This window comes from Prionailurus bengalensis, chromosome B1 (assembly GCF_016509475.1).
Source record: "Prionailurus bengalensis isolate Pbe53 chromosome B1, Fcat_Pben_1.1_paternal_pri, whole genome shotgun sequence".
Lineage (NCBI taxonomy): Eukaryota > Metazoa > Chordata > Mammalia > Carnivora > Felidae > Prionailurus > Prionailurus bengalensis.
In genome coordinates, this window is record NC_057344.1 from 39,551,369 (window position 1) to 39,569,431 (window position 18,063).

General features: G+C 40.2%; 1 protein-coding gene across 3 annotated transcripts in view; it reads right to left on the reverse strand.

Annotated features, from left to right (window-relative positions):
* Positions 1–18,063, reverse strand: part of CSGALNACT1 (chondroitin sulfate N-acetylgalactosaminyltransferase 1) — a 342,071-nt gene that overhangs the window by 175,542 nt on the left and 148,466 nt on the right. For 2 of the 3 annotated variants that reach the window (XM_043562633.1, XM_043562613.1), the window contains exon 2: positions 8,370–8,463. The gene's annotated coding sequence lies outside the window, so the exon portion shown is untranslated. Of the gene's footprint in view, positions 1–8,369; positions 8,464–9,030; positions 9,142–18,063 lie in introns of those variants that run through there. The other variant, XM_043562622.1, reaches the window with a different exon arrangement.

Here is an 18,063-nt window from a genome sequence, read left to right on the forward strand (position 1 = left end):
TTGTGATCAAAAGGAGATGGGATTTATAATAGTAAATAAACCTTGGAAGAAAATGGAAATGTCAAAAACCAGTTATCTTGCCAAATGTTCAGACTCCTAGATCCAGAGGAAAAATTTAATGAGGGCAGGGGTTCTTATCTCTTGTTCACTTCTGTATTTCCAACTCCTAGAATCCTGCCTAGTGCACAGAAGACACTTAGCAAATTTTCTGAGTGCACTGGCATACTATAAGAAATGGCAATGTGTATGGGTAGTATTTGTACTTAGGTAACATTCTGGAAGGACATGAGTTACTGGATTTTTTTTTAAGTTTGCTTAGATGAACCTTATTTTCACATTACTCAGGATCAAATAATGATCTATAGAAATAATAATAATGTCTGTGATAAGTTCTCACTGGCTACTATATATTGAGGGTAGTATTATATTAATATCTTTGTTATCACCAGCTGAGTACCCTGCCTATGGCTTTTTGTTGTTGCGTATTTGAAATGCTAGTCACATATGAAGTACGAGTATGAAACAAATCATAGCTGGAAGTCTACTGCTTGTGTTGAGAGTTTAAAATTTTGCCTCTCGAGAGGGACGACACAGAGAAGAAAGTCATGCCCCTTGATAATGGTGGCATTATCTGATCCAAGTTTGGACAGGACTCCCCTTCTAAGGATCTCTCTTTCAATGTAGAGGTATTCATGCCTTTGCCACTGGCTCCTAGAACAATAGAATACAGGGGTTCTGCAGCATCATCTATTTGGAAGGAGGTACATACCAGTTTGCAATACTGCTGAGAATGTGAATTCATCTGGCAACTTTATTACAAGAAATTCAGTGATGTGTGCACAGTCTCATTTTCATCCACAACTTGGTAGTTATTTACTACTTATGTTTGTTTATAATGGGTCCAAGTTAGAAAAGTGTTGACTTGTTTAGGGTAGCAACCTAGTTGGGGAGAGGCAGGAAACAAGATCCTCACCACCTGGCTCTAACTTAATCAGCTCAACTGGGGACAAGGAGTAGAGGGCCCTGGTGGGGTATGCAGTAGGAATGGCAAGGAGTCTGCAGCACAGAATAGTGTGAGCCGGGGGAACAAAGCTGGAAATAACCAGCTTTGGTTTGGAAATAACCAGCTGGAAATAAATGGATGGAATTTTGCCATCTAGACCAGAAGAAACTACACAGAGGTACAGACTAAGAGGAGAGAGTACAGAATGCAAAGGAACATTAATATATGGGCGACAGGAAGGAGATTAGGAAGGAACAACGAGAAAAGAGGGAGAAAACTGTAAGCAAGTATTGTTAACGTTATATAAACCAAGAGAAGCGAGAGTTTCAAGGACAGCGGCCAAAGAGTCAAAGGATGGAGAGAGGTCAGGTCACAGTGATATCCATAATCTGGCTTTCCATGTACTAAAAATAATAGTTAAGATGTCATGTATCAAATTACAGTGAAACGAACAATAACAATGAGACCAAAACCCACAACAACGACTTCAGGGGAAGAAGACTTACGTGATGATATAACACAAGAACAACACACCTGACCCTCATGCGGCCAGCTAATCCATGCCCAAGTACAGCTTCTGTTCCAACTTTAGGTCAGAATTCAAATTAGGACAATTTTCCAAGACTGTAGGTAAGTATTATATTTCACTTGCCTGCAAAAAAATATCCTAAAAGTCAAATGTTGTAAATCATATGATGGCATTTAATTTAATTTTAATTTAATCCTTTTTTCCCCTTCTATCAAGACTGTTCCTTGGCATATATCCCACAGGCTCAGGATTAGGTGGCTATTCACATTTTCTATAAACTTAGAAAACACATTTAGGGGCACCTGGGTGGCTCAGTCAGTTAAGCGTCTGACCCTGGATTTCCACTCGAGTCACGATCTCACAGTTCGTGAGTTCGAGCCCCGAATCACGGGATTCTCTTCCTCTCCTCTCTCTCTGCCCCTCCCCTGCTTGCTCTTTCTCTCTCCATCTCTCCCCCGCAAAATGAATAAATAAACTTTAAAAAGAAAAACACATTTAATGATACAATCAGCCCTGGCTGCAAGCTTTTCTTACATTTGAGATTTTGATTCTTCTATTAATACTGAGACATTCTTCCAATATATGTCTTTCCTGTTTCTTGCAACCAAGAATCCTAAATAATATCCAATATTTTAATTTGTCAAGAAATAGAATTTTAAATATTAATTATCATTACATTCTAAAAGAATAGATATTTTAAATATTAATACGTAAGAAAAAAGACCAGAGCCTCAAACTAAAGATTATTCTCTTAGAATATTAGCTCTTTGAAAACATCACCTGACTTTTCTCATTTTTCCTGCAGAGGACCGACACCTTCACCAGACACTGGATTCCAATCCAAAAATTGACACTTCATAACCACAAAGTGTATTTAAAGTCTAACTTGTAGTAAGTCTCTTATGTTTGCTGAGCTGAAAATATGCAACTCTTTATTAAAAGGTTTAAGTGTAAATATTAATACTTCTAATTACCACATATTTTTAAAGAGCTTTAGAAAAAAATTTAAAGTATCAACTTGGATTAGATGGTTTCCTAATAGTAGAGATGAATTTAGTGCTTTCTGGTGGCTCTGATCATAGAATCATGTCAGTAATGTTAAAAAATCTTTGGGGCGCTCAGTCAGTTAGGCGACTGACTCTTGACTTCAGCCCAGGTCATAAACTTACAGTCATGGCATCAAGCCCGGCATAAAGCCCTGCATCAGGCTCCATAGTGAGCGTGGAGCCTGTTTGGAATTCTCTCACTCCTTCTCTCTCTACCCTTCTCCCCGTTCGTGTTCTCACGCTCCTTCTCTCTCTAAATAAATAAATAAGCACTTAAAAAAACTAAGTAACAATCGAGCTAAACGTTTCCAGAAGGTTATAATTCTTTCTTTTGCCCACCTTCACCTCTAATTTTCATCCCCCCCCCCTTTCCCTCAAACCTTTACACATAGCCCCATCAGATCCTTGCCATCCCATCTCAACAAACATGTTCACAGGCTGACGAGACTCAAGTTTCATTTTATATTCTTCAGGAAAGATATTACACACTGGGTCAGAACCTTCAAGTAAAAGAACTGCTTCGTAGGTGTCAGCTGAACATTTTGAAATTGTGCTCTTTCAAGCACCAGAGTGTTATTTACAGTTTTAGAGTCATGATTTTCCACATAAAAGGTCCATTAGTGTAATGGAAAAAAAAAAATGACTGAAGTAGCTGGCTCCTTATGAGCAATCAAATCAAAGCCTGGAGTCTGTCATGCCCTCTGCTCATGACAGAACAAATATTTCTTCCCTTAATCATAAAAGTAATTTTTTAAATGTCATACAAGTTTTTCTGGATGAGCAATAAGATCCTATTCTCTTTACTGAAGAAAAACAGGTGAGGAAGTGGATAATTTTGAATCAGATTTTAACTGCAAATATAGGCAAAAATAAGAAAAGAAATAACAAGGTCTAAAAGTAAATCCCAAAGGTCTTATCAATGTAAATCCAGTTTGTTTTTATTACAGAATACATTTTTAAATAAAAAGTGATTTAAAGATCTGCCCAAATGAAAAATAAAGCTTAAGGAAGGAAAAGTCCCCAAAGAAATTCCTTTCAATTTTGTTTTTACTTTTAAATGATTAATTATCTTTTTTAAAAGCAAGGTCTTTGACTTTTTGATTTTTAATTTTGGTAAAATACATATAATATTTACAATCCCAGTGATATTTAAGTATACAGTTCAGGAGTATTTAATACATTCACATTGTTGTTCAACCAATCCCCAACAGTCTTCATCTTGCAAAATCGAAACTCTGTACCAATTAGACAACACTATGTTCTCCCCTCGCCCCCTCCCCGGCAGCAACCATTCCTCTTCTTGTCTTTATGAATTTAAAGACTCCAGATACCTCTTATAAGTTGAGTCATATAACATTTTGTCTTTTATTTTTTCTGTTACTGGCTTATTTCACTTCACGTCATGTCCTCACGGTTCACCCGTGTTGCAGCATGTGTCCAAACTTCTTTCCTTTTTAAGGCTGAATACTATTCCATTGCATGCATATATCCCGCATCTTATTTATCCACCTATCTGTGAATGGGTACATGAGTTGCATCCAACCTCTCTGACTTACATTTTAAACAATTTAACTAAGTAGGCACTGGTGCTGGAGTGAGAACACCTGGCTCCAAATCCCTCACCATCTAATCTCCATGTTAGCATAGAAAATACAAACGTTAAAATGAAAGAAGGTGGTAAAGGAAAGATACCATGAGCACTCAGCAAATTAAAAGCCTGATGTCAGTAGGTTCTGATGAGGGTTTTTTATACCAGAAATTCATCCAAACATTTGTTGGGGAATATGAGTAAGAACAAACATATGCTAACCACTAAAAATGCAGAGCCCTGCCTCCTGTGAGGACCATGATGGCCACGGGACAGACATCTAAGTGGTAAGCAGCTGTAAAGAGTGGGAAAAAGAAGGTGATAGAGAGGCACAGTGGCCCAACCACTCCCTCTCCAGAGCTGAGTCCTACAGAAGGAAGGGAGTCAGATGGGCACAGAGGAAGAAGGCTCTGCAGATAGGAGACAGCAGAACCAGGCAGGGATTGTGAGAGGCTGAAGCACAGGCTTGGAAGAGAGAAACTAACTCAAAGAAAAGGGAATCTCAATAAGCAGAGCCCAAAAGAGAATAGAAAAGACAGAAAAACAAGGTCTAATTAAGTGTCAATCAATAGAAAGAAATGAAAACCCACTAGAAGGCATGCATCACTGGATACCCATTCTGGTGCCAATGTGAATCTCCTGGCCCTTGCTTGCCTGGAGAAGCTTCGTCTGCTGAAAACAAATTGTGGCTCAGGAGTATAAATTAAAATTGTAGCAGCAAAAACTGACACTCATTAAAAGCTTACTGACTTTGTGTCACACTTCATTCCATTAGATGGAAATATTTTAAAAGTTGAAAAGATTTCCAAAAATTCACAAAATACAAACTTCTCTGCTTAATTCTCTGGTTTTTCAAATATGAGCAATGTTACAAGTTACTATATTTTATACTAGTATTTACTTATAATACCTACTTCATTCTCAATAAAGACTGAATTAGCTACCATTTTATGTTACCTGGTAATCACATTTCATGGGTTCCCAGAACTGCAAAAGACCTGCAACATTATTTGTCTACACAAAGAGAGTTTCTATTCCCCAGACACTCCCCAAGGAACTAACTGACCACCAAAATGAGAACAGAAAGGCCTGTGCTCTGCTCAGAGAGGAGTCCAAGAGACTCTGGTACAAACAGTAGCGATAATGCAATGACATGCGCCAGTGCAGAAGCACAGGCAAGGGGCTAGGGAGCCAGAGGAGCTACCCTCAAGACAAGGACATCCCTTTGTTCACTTTTCCATTCACTCACTCATCCTCCCACTCCCTTCTTCAGGGCCTCATAGGAGCTTTCCGTGAGTGCTGGTGATGCCTGTACAGGAATGCTCACTGTAGGAATTGCTGCTGAAGGGTAAGACGTTCCTGGGGTGGGTGGCAAGGTCAAAAGTATTGCAGGCAGAGGGGTGCCTGGCTGGCTCAGTCCATTGAGTGTCCAACTCCTGGGTTCAGCTCAGGTCATGATCTCGCAGTTCATGGGTTCAAGCCCTACATCAGGCTCCTCGCTGAGAGTGCAGAGCCTGCTTGGGATTCTCTCTCTCTCTCCCTCTCTCTGTCCCTCCTCCACTTGGTCTGTCTCTCTCTAAATAAATAATTTTTTTTTAAAAAAAAGTATTGCAGGTAGAAAGAAAAGTATGAAGACCAACACAGCTTCCAGCGCTCACAGTGAGTGGGGGAAGGTCAGGCAGGTGAGGAGCAGAAGGTGGAGATGGTAAGCGTGTGACCAGGAGCACTTGGAGACAGCAGCACACCTTTCCCTTGTCAGGAAAAGAGGAATTAGCATGTGTGGCAATGTGGACACACTTCTGGGTAGGGAGAGACAGGAAACAGCAACAGGGCACAGAGTGGGGTGAAAACATGGTGGGCAACAACCGACTGAGAAGGGATAGTGGGGCAACAGGCTCTGTGAAGGATGTGGTTACGACACCAGGACATCCTTACTGCAAACTTTTTATGGCCTAATGCTGTTAAATATCTGAATCAAACAGTCCACTGTCCCTGCTTGGACTCCATGGTCACCAGGCATTGGTGTAGCATGTCTGCAGACTGGAGGGAGAACACAACCCAATCACTCTTTTCCCAAATTACATGTTTGTTTCTTGCAAGTCTGGGGAAGGTCTACTGCTAAAGACATTCAAGTCTCTGAGTCTATAAAGGCCTCAGTCTGTAAGGAACAGTTCCTGAAGTCTGGCTTTCAGCCTCAGCTCCTGGACGTCAACATCTCTGAGCAGAGATCCACAGCACTGTGACCACCACCAAAACCCAGCTCGGGCTACAGCCTGCCCTCTGGCCACCCAAGCATTCTTTCTGTCTTGCTGCTCTCATAGCTTCATACTACAGCACAAACATCCTATAATTTCACATTTGCCCAAGCAAATCAGCTAATCAGCTTTTCACTGCTTCTCTATTTTGTAAAGTTTACTTTGGCTCTTTCCTACTACTATCTCAACATTTTAATAATTAGGGTCTACGTGGTGTTCTACTGACACTGTTCTCTTCTAACATCATCCAAGTCATCCTCAAAAACATTAAACATCATGGGGCGCCTGGATGGCTCAGTCAAGTTAAGTGTCGACTCCTGATTTCTGCTCAAGTCATGATCTCACAGTTTGTGAGATCGAGCCCTGTGTCAGGCTCTGGGCTGAGTGTGGGACTTGCTTGAAATCCTCTCTCTCCCTCTCTCTTTGCCCCTCCCCCACTTGTGCGCACACACTCACACGCACTCTCACTCTCTCTCTCCCTCAAAATACATAAGTAAACTTTTTTAAAAAAACATTAAACATCACAAGACCAAATATAAGAATAATTTCATATATCCCTCATTGGCCCTGAATCACTTAGGCCTCTTAGCCACTTGACTTTGTACACAGAAAAAAAATTATGAAGAGTTATTCTTTGATTATTTTTGTATTATTAACTTCTGGCCAAGCTTGTTTTTATTTTTCTATTATTAGTAACTCAGATACAATCCCTTTTACAATCCACATATTCCATTGTTTTAGTGCAAAGCAGTTCATTAATGTAAAATCAAATCAAATGCTTTGACTTCCATTCTTTCATTTCAATCAGTGTTACAAATTCTGAACAAAACCTCCACAGAAATTTGTTAAATCAACAGGAAAGGTGAGTGGAACTTCTTGAACATCTGTATATGCTAAGCACAACTTACTATTTTTACTTTTATGGCTATTGAGCCATTTCTAAAGAATACTACAAATGGTTTGTATACACTTCAGATTTCAGACTGTTGCATTTCAACATTAATGATGTCCTTAAGGTTCTTGCTTTTTTTAAAGTTTAGTGTTGACAAATGTAATAAAATATCTCATCACAGAGACACTCAAAATCACTGGTTGTAAGAGCAGAACTTAAACAACATTCCCAACCTTGACATTTGTCCCCAGACCAAAACCAATGATAACAATCCATTAGGGTACTAGTCTCCAAACTTCCCCAAACACCCCGGAGGTGTTATAAGTTAGAGAGCAAGATCATTCTTCAATTTCCTAAGCCATTTTGTCTAAATAAATATTCTGCAGCATGGTCAAAATTACAGTGCCAATTTGATTACAGGCTAAATATTTGAGAAAGCTTAATATTCTATCACAACTCCCAAAAGAAGAACAAATGTTCCCATTCAAGTGAATATTTTTTTTTAATTTTTTTTTCAACATTTATTTATTTTTGGGACAGAGAGAGACAGAGCATGAACGGGGGAGGGGCAGAGAGAGAGGGAGACACAGAATCGGAAACAGGCTCCAGGCTCTGAGCCATCAGCCCAGAGCCTGACGCGGGGCTCGAACTCACGGACTGCGAGATCGTGACCTGGCTGAAGCCGGACGCTTAACCGACTGCGCCACCCAGGCGCCCCTCAAGTGAATATTTTTTAAGAAGAATTATGTAGTTCTTCTAAGTACATTATTGGCTTAAGTCATTTGCCACTGTGAGAAGAGATAAATTCTAAGGAAGTTGGTAACATTAAATGTAGATTACAGGCTTTACAAAGTGAACAAAAAGATTCAAGGCAGCCAAATAACCGAATTACTTTGAAAAAGTATTCATATCTTAAAATAATAATTTGTTGTTAATCAAACTATTGACAGTAAAATGAAATTTAACACATTTCAAACACCGCCAGAATACTGAATACAACTCAGACCATACCAAAGTTCATTTGTTAAGTAATTTATGACAAAGAGACTCACTTACCTGTAAGTATAAGAAAAGAAGGTTAGGATGAAACTACATCATTCCTCCTCTGGGTAAAAATACCTTGGCTTCTCTTCTTGAAATGGAAAGGAATCTAAAACATAAAAAAATAAAATCAGATAAAATAAAAATAAGAAGTAGTAGCCCTTGTGATTTTCCATGTCTCAGCTGTAGGCGATATTACAAAATGGTAGAAATTTAAATTATTTAGGATGTAAAATACAATTCATTCCAGTATGGCCCCAAAATGCAGGATGGTATTTTCCCCTCCCTATTTTAATGGGTAAAATACAAAATATTTGTTCACACACGCGCGCGCGCACACACACACACACACACACACACACACACACAAGGTTTAAATAACGGCGAAAGCTCCGTAGAAGCGTGTGTGAAAGCACAGTAGAGTCACACCGACTTGAGAAGGAACCTTTCCCCAAAACGCAAATCTCGCCAGAAAGAAACGTGCCCGCTGCCCACGCGCTGCTTCTGAACTCGCTCAGCCTGGATGCTCTGCGCGCACTGAAATCACTCAGGCTTCCAGGTTGGGGTCAGGAGTGAAAGTGCTGCCCCCCTCTGCAAGCACCGCGTGCAGCGCCACCACTATTTTTTTTTTTTTAATGGTTCCACGAAATGCAACGTTACAAAAGAGCAAATCCACCTGGAAGTTTTGCCCGAGGGGCAGAGAGGGTGGCCGCCGGGAAAGCCCGGATCTCCGGGGCACGCGTCCCCGGCTCGGCCCCTCGCGGCCCGCGCGCGGCCCCGCGGAATCCCGGCCGCAGCCGCCTGCGCTGCGCCCCGCCCTCGCTCTCCCCCTCACCGCGGTCCTGGCAGAGTGCTGAGCGGTGGGGTACGGCGGCCGCCCCACGCCACCCCTGCCTTTAAGGAGTTCCACTGGAGGCCACACGTGCGTCAACGAAGATAAAAGCGGAGGGAAAAAAGGTACAACCAAATCACTCTGGAAGCAAAGGCAGGGAAAATATTCTGGAAAGGGCCTACGCCCTCCTGTTAAATAAATGGTAACAATGTTATCCTCAATTAATTAACGCAGAGTCATCTTTCCCAAGAGTTTTCATAATTATGTCTCATCTGTCTTTCTAATTCAAGTAACAGCAAAAAGTGAAAAACACTATTGTTCCCGTTTCACATACAGAAATCAAAAAGGTCCGGAGTGGCTATACACGGTCAAAGAAAAGACTAAGAAGCTCCTAGAGCCTGCCACCACTTGTCCTTTCTCTGTGGGGACAGCCTCCTGGTGGCTAAGGTGGATCTGTCACATTTTTGTTTCTTCCCTCACCTAAGTTTGAAGGTTTTCTCTGAGGCATTGCCAGTAACGGTAACGATGTGAGGTACGTCAATCACTATACAAGTCAGGAGGCCATCTGTATTTGCACCCTCTTTACAGTTTACCTTGGGTTTAGGGTTCAAGTTCGTTGGGCCAGCCTGGGGCGGTCCTCTCACGGCCCAGCGCTGTGCCCTCCACCGCAACTTGGGCTGCAGCTCTGCCTCTTTTGGCTTTGTTCTCACAACCGGCACTTCCTTCCCTGCCTGGCTAATTAATCTATGTCCAAATGGAATTGCTGTTGGCAGAAAGGCAGCAATGCCAAAGTGGAATAATCACTTGGACCTGAATCTGAGTTGTTTTCCATCCTTGACAACAAATAATGTTATTCCAGAGCCTGCAGGCCAAGAGTTGAAATGAGTTTATAATTTGGCTTCCAATCTCACATTCTCATTCTCACCCACTTAAATTTTCTTTTCTGTCTTTTAGCATGCAGGGGGCAGCTTTGGAGGCTAAATCACTGACATGGTCTTTATTGATATCCTTAATGAATATTCTCTGCCATCTAAATTAAAAGGGGAAAAATCCACATCGTCCAAAACCATTCTTGTTTTAATAATGAAACTAAATAGACTGTGCTGCCTCCATACAATCATTAATAATCTAATTTGTACTTCTCTCTCCAGCAACCTGAAGAGAAACGTTCACAGGTTTTTCATCCACACACAGTAGTCCACATTCATCCAGTTTCTAAGTGCCCAGCCCTAGCAATGCCAAACTGCAGGGTAAGAGCCACAGGATGGCCCAGTGCCCTGCTCTTTTCCTAGTGAAAGAACTCATTAAAACTCTAATCCTTGGCTCTAGGAAGTACGCTGTCTCCTTAGCAGTTCCAAAAATCATGTTCCCCAAGAAAGCAATCATCTCAAGCTAGTGATGGAAAAGGAAAGAGACAGGAAGGCAGAACCACTGACAGGACTCCCTTAGAGATCCGGGTGGAAGGGGAATTAGCATCATGGAAAATTACTGAAGGTAAATGGAAGGTATGTTAGGGAGAAGTGGGTGTGTTCAACTGGACACACCCTCTATTAGAAGAAAGGCAGGGGACATGGACTATACACTTACAATGTGCCATGCACTGTTCATTACATAGGAACTCATTCAATCCCCACAACAATGCTATGGATATGTGTGTTGATAGTCCCATTTTACAAATGGGGAAAAGGAGGCTCAAAGGTGTTAAGAAACCTCCCTACTAGTACATGCTAAAGCCAGGATTTTTCTGACTTTAAAGCCAAAGCTCTAAAGAGAAAAAGGAAAGCAAGCCTTTACTACTTTTTCTATTGTGCAACACTGTCTTACCTGCAAATACTAGTCTTCATGTGTGGTTTTCTAAGAGAGTACAGGGCTTATAGGGGCTCATACTGAATTAAAGTGGTGGCCTGAAGATATGCCAAAGGTTGCCACTGAGGCCTTGAGAACATAGCCCCCTGCTGATCCCCTGAATCTCTCATCCTTTACAAGAAATCACAATGGCAAAAACACACTCTTGGATAAGTCTTCCTGAATATCAAAGAAACATACAATAAGAATGCGCTCAAAATAAAAGCTAAATCCAGGAAAGCAACTGTAGGTATATAGATAAAGTGCCTTGCTTTGTTCAATTCAGAAAATAGTTCTCAACAACACCCCTCAGTCTAAACATTTGTATCCAGGTCTGAGGTCCCCTCTCCTGTCACCTGATGCCTACTGTGATTTTGACAGTTTGGCCTAAAGAATAAGGATTATGGAGACACTTATGTGGCTTTGCAAGTTTTAGTTATGGTAAAAAGGCACGAGAAAGCAGATGTGCATGAGAGTGGCTGGGAGAACATCCATGGAAAAATCACATACTTGGATTTAGAAGTTCCCGGCAGTATTCTAAAGGTTAGGAAGTCTGCCCCATCTGACCCCCACAGTAATGAGTTTGACATACATTAATTTACAGTACTCCATATATAAGTCAGCTTTCAATCATATTAAAAGAAGACTAACCAAAATCAACTATTGAAAACAGAAATAAAAAATGTTGAAAATGAGTTACACTGAGATCAATCATATTTTAACAATCTAGCAACCCATTCTATTCAATGTACAATCCTAAGTGAAAGTTCCCGGCATTTTAGTTTCTAAAGAGCTTCAAAACCACAATTGATCCAATGGTGCAATAATATCCATCTATGTGCCTTCAGCTCCAAGGCTTCCTCACTTTCATAAATGTCAATCTTTAAATCTTCAGTCCATCTACACCACATATATATCAGACTCATTGATTCCTGAAATGTGAGAAATAAGAAAGGAAGACTGGGGCACCTGGGTGGCTCAGTTGGTTAAGCAATAAACATTAAAAAGAATTTAAAAAAAAAAAAAGGAAGCAAGGAAGACTAACAAGCCCTTTCATCATCAATGTGCCTAAAACACCAAAAGAAAAGCATCGAGACAGACAGAGACTAGATATGTGTCTGCCAACTCAAGCTACCTGTGAGATTTTTCTTTGTGCATATGTGGATAATAATATACAGTAAAAGCTTGGATTGCGAGTAACTTGTTCTGCGAGTATTGTGCAACATGAGCAAACATTTCTAATAAATTTTAACTTAATAAACAGCAGATGTCTCGCAATATGAGTAATACATGATGCCAACCTCACGTGATCACAACTAAGCCAATGGTTCTTGAAATTCGCTTTGATATATAAGTGCTTTGGATTACAAGCATGTTTCCAGAATGAATTATGCTCACACACCAAGGTTTTACTGTATATGTTTTTTTTTTAATTTTTTTTCAACGTTTTTTTTTTTATTTATTTTTGGGACAGAGAGAGACAGAGCATGAACGGGGGAGGGGCAGAGAGAGAGGGAGACACAGAATCGGAAACAGGCTCCAGGCTCTGAGCCATCAGCCCAGAGCCTGACGCGGGGCTCGAACTCACAGACCGCGAGATCGTGACCTGGCTGAAGTCGGACGCTTAACCGACTGCGCCACCCAGGCGCCCCTACTGTATATGTTTTTAAATCTTGGTAGTAATGTCTTTTATTTGTATATATCAGTGGAGTCTTCTGTGGTACTGGAAGACAGAGAAGGGACAGTGTCAGGAACTGTGTGGACAACTTCTAAAATTATCTTTCTCAAGAATATGTTTCAGAAAAGAAAGTGCCCTTGGATACTGCACATCACAAATCACATGTAACTATATTCTTGACCACATTCCTTCCACATTAAATAATTATACTGAAAATAGTATATTGTAGAGCACAACTGACTTTAAAAGTCATGAGTTTCCCAAAAAGTGTTGCTTTTCTATTATCCTGTGAAATGAAAAACAGTATCACTATGTCCTGATCTAGTATGTAAAGAAGCAGACTGAATGAGAAGATATCCCTTTATCTCTTTCTTATTCCTAATCCTTCCAGTGAAGTGGGTCACTCTTATTTTCTTCATTTCAATTTTTCATTCTGATAAATGGGGACAATCTCAGATACTATTAGCAGAACTATCAAGACCATGAACAAAATTATATTGCTAAATTATTTGAAGTCTCTTTTAAAATGTATAGGTCTACTAACACCTTAAAGGGTATCAAATAATATTTTCCTCATAAAGACTTACCAAGTGCCTCCCAAGCTAGGCAGTGGGGTCCCTCTGGGGTCCCTGCTTGAGCCACCCTCACATTATCAACATGTGAACGGCTAACATGTTCAAGAATGAAATGATTCACATGCTAAACAGAGATCCAGGGGCGCCTGGGTGGCTCAGTCAGTTAAGCATCCGATTCTTGGTTTCAGCTCGGGTCATGATCTCACGGTTTATGAGTTCAAGCCCTGCATTGGGCCCTGTGCTGACAGTGCCTACTTGAAATTCTTTCTCTCCCTCTCTCTCTGCCCCTCCCCTGATTGCTCTCTCTCTCTCTCTCTCTCTCTCTCTCTCTCTCTCTCTCTCTCTCTCAAAATAAATAAACTTTTAAAAAAAGATTTAAAAAAATAAACAGATCTAAATAATCTACTCTTAGAACAGAATGAAAGACAGACTAATTTGAACTGGAGAAGATCACAGTTATATCTAGTCTCTTGGAAAGAAACTGCATTGCTCTGTTTGCCATTAGTTGTGAGACCAATGACCTAAATCAGTTACAATACAGACAGTTGATGTACCTCCATAAAAGAGAGCTATTTTCCAGCACACGGTCTGCAGTGCTGCAGTTACACTCACATGCAATTGTTCATTTTATTAGACATCCACTCCTAATACATTCTTCTGGGCCAGCCCCACCCCATTAGATACTGCAGCTGTTGGGCATGGGCTAAATACCATCACAGATACTAATGAGGCATGAACAGTGTTTCAGGGAGATCTGCTGTACTTAATCCCGCACAGAACAAGAGATTTGGATTTTCATCAATCAGGGACTGACTGAAAGTTTGTGTCCCTCCCAAAATTCCTATGTTGAAGTTCTAATCCCAAGGTGATGGTATTTGAAGGTAGGGCCTTTTGGAGGTAATTAGGTCATGAGGGTGGAGCCATCATGAGTGGGAGTAGTGCCCTTAGAAGAAGAGGCCAGAGAACTATCTAGCTCTTCTCTAGACATGTGAGAACGCAACAAGAAGTCAGCTGTCTGCAACCCAGAAGAGGTTTCTCACCAGAGCCCAACTATGCTGACACCATGGTCTTGGACTTCCAGATTGCAGAAATGTGAGAATAAATGCCTGTTGTAGATAAGCCACCCAATTTATGGTGTTTTGTTATAGCAACCCAAGCTAAGATACCATCTTAAATGCACTACTGTGAAACTTTAGATAAGTCCGTAACTTCTTAGCCTGTGTCTCCAAGTCTGTAAAAGGGATTGGCCCAAGCTAGTGATTCTCAGTGAAGGAGGATGATCTTTATCTGTTGCTTCCCACCCACACTACATTCTTATACACCCTGTACATAAGAAGATATGTTACAGCTGGGGACAAGTTGCACAGACACGGGCTGAAGATCCAGGACAGCATTTAGGCTCAGATGCTAACACTAGGGAAGGGGGCTTTAAAAAGGACCAGCTCAAAGAAGATACAATGGTCAAGAAGTATAGCTCATCAAGGATGCAATTCCCAGGCAACAGATCCCTATGTAGAGAAGCTCAAAGAGAACAAATCATACAGCCCAACTCCTTACACACCAGCAAGCCAGTCGCAACACAACAGCAACATAGGGAGTGAGCTTGTGGTTCAGAAATCACAGGTCTGTCCCAGTGCTGCTATTAAGTTATTATGACCTTGAGCTAGTCACCTATAAAATAAAAGTTGGGACCAGATTCTCCAAGTTACCTTTGAGTACAGAAACCACACCTTCTTTTCACTGTTCCATATAAACTTCTATCTGCCACTAGAATGGTCTTAAAGAATAAAATCTTTAAGGTCAGTATACACATCCTCCACTACAGGCTCGGTTTTTAAATTACTGCATTCCCAGGCTTCTTGGGCAAAGTAAGCACTCAGGACAACTGCCTAGGACACAAGTTTAAGAAGTAGAATGAGTAAAGTTTGTTTTCTCTGCCTTTATGACTCCCTCTGGCTAAATTCTACCCTCCACACTGACAAGTCTTGGAACTTCTGGCACTGAGGCTTGATCTATAGTATTCATAGGGCTCATGACACTGTGATAGATGAAGAAATTAAATCTTTCACCAAACTTGAATGGGCATTTTGAATGGTAATTTTTATCTTCTTCCTTCCCAGATGCAGGAATGTCAATAGTTGAGAAATCCCATGGTGTTGGTAAAAAGTCATTATAAAAATGGACTTGCCTCCTAAACGATCTCTCATTATTTTGCAAATGTATTACTTTTGCCGTATCAATTTTTAGTTTATTTCATGTTATGCTCCAGTTGCAAGGGAAGTGAGAACATACTGTCCACATTTTCAAAAAAAAAAAAAGACCGTAACATTAACAGAATAAATATTTCACCATAAAAATAAAAACTGTTGCAAATATTTATATAATTGAATTTATTCAGTCAATTCACTGGGTTAGGCCAATGGAAGTATGCTTTTTTTTAATACTGAGAGTCAAAGAGACAGGAGGAAATTTTAATCTCGACCTGCAAATAAATAAATAAAAATACTGCTTATAGACACCATTTTTTAAAATGTTCATACAGAATGCAAATGGGTGTTACTTTCAGGGAACTTACAATTGCTGTATAGTATTTTATATGTATACTGGATAACAATGAAATAGAAAATAAGAACATGAAACACAAACATTTCACCAATTAATATTTTCAAATCATCAAAATCTGTTTTTATGCCACATCATGGCCAGTTAAGCAAGACAGAGGTAAAGACTGCACAAAGAAAAAATTATTGAACACTCAGCAATAAGAATAAATGTGCAATTGACACATGAATCAACATGGATGATAATTATGCTGAAAGCCAGACAGCATATAAAAAACATACAGTATGATTCCATTTAAATAAAATTCTAGCAGATCAGTGTTTGGCTGAGGATGGGGGTAGGGGATGGGGAGGGGCCCAGAGGTACCAAGATAGTGGGATTACCGAGGGGCACACAAAAACACTGCTGTTGATGTATATGTTCATTTTCTTGATTTTGGTGATGGTTTCATGTGTATATCAAAATTAATCAAAGTGCATACTTTAAATATGTGGTTTTAGTACATATCAATTATACCTCCTAAAGCTATAAAAATTGAGAGACAAAAATAGGGGAAAAAATGTAAGACAGTAGTTAAATCTGGGGTAATTAAGATAGCTGTTAGATGAAAAGCTACAGAAAATAAATTAACACTAGATCCATAAAAGACTACCAGAGAAAGATTTCTGATTGTTGAAAGTTTCAGGAAGTTTACAATCCCAAAAAAGTCTTTCTAAGCACCTAAGGGCCATGCCTAGATAATACTCATCCATCCCTCAAAAAATAAAAAAGTTCTTATTTCTTTAAGACTTTTGACAGAAATAGGTCTAACTATCCTCAGAACAATAACAATAGCAATAACATTTATTGAGCACTTGCTATAAACCAGGTCCCCATCTAATGGGGTATCCCATTTAATCCTCACCTAAGGGAACTAAAAGATAGATACTATTATGATCCTCCATTTTACAGATGATACCGAAATTCAAAGAGGTTAAATAATTTGCTTAATGTCATCCACCATCCCAGCTGTGGAGCTGGGATATGAACCCAGGTGGTCTGATTCCAGAGTCAAGCTCTTGAAAGTAAACTTCTCTCCCACTACCAGACAAACAGGATTCTGGAATAATGAATGCTATAGATCATGATTGCTGACTCACACCTCTGATGGCGTCAAGAAAATCTTTGTGAATTAAAGAGCTACATTTCTAAGTCTGAAGGCTAATCTTTTGTGTGAAAAATGCAGAAAAAGTCAGTAATGAAGTGATGATGGAATGTAAGGGCAATTTCAACAAGGTGGAGCAGAAAAAATAATAGCCAGAAAGCAACAGACTTGGTTTTGGCCATGTCCTCACTGGTGACTATAACCTTGGGCAAGTCATTTCTCCCCCTTGGGTCTGTTTCCTCTTTGGCAAAATTAAAAGTTTGGACTAATCGATTTCTAAGATTCCTTCCAACTCTATGATCCTTGCCAGTCCTCTTTTGGGGAATCTTCCTTGCACTGTGTAACTTGGGTCAAAAATTTTCCACGACACCAAACACATTTCAGATACAAAGCTGCCTCCATCCCCTAAAACACCCAGACCCCTCCCACACAGAGCAAATTCCTCCATTATTTCCCAAAGGTATTCTGTTCTAAACAGACAACCCCAAAGGAAGGCCCAGGGGAAGGCAAAGGATCCCTCCACCCGGGCTCACCATATTCTGTGCACTCTGACAGCCTTTCACTACAAAACCACTAACAAGTTGATTTAGGCCTTCCAGTGATGAAAAGGAGGTACCCCATCACCCAGCACCTCATTCCATCTTCCCTGTGAAGCTTCTGACATCTGAGATGATCCAAAGTACTTAGTATGTTATGGCTATAGGTGTCCGATTCCATTTATTTCCACTCCTGTTGGTTCTCTAAAGTGGCTATTCTCTCTTCGCACTAAAAACACATCATTTTCTCTTTTTAAATGATGGATTTTGTGACCCTTTGGGGAGACATAAAAAAATAGGAGCAACTAAATAAGGCAATTGTAAACCATTTCACCATCTATAAAACCTTCTACTTTATCACAAAAGAAAAGAAAGAAAAAGCAGCTGGAAAAAAATGCAGCTGATAGGGAACTTGATATCCTTAAGAACAACTTCTCTCATGAATTTTCATCTCCATATTTTGGCATTTTAGCTGACTTGGAAATTATTTCTAGGAAAAGCATTTCTTGAGAGTGATAACTCCTTTCACAAGGCAAT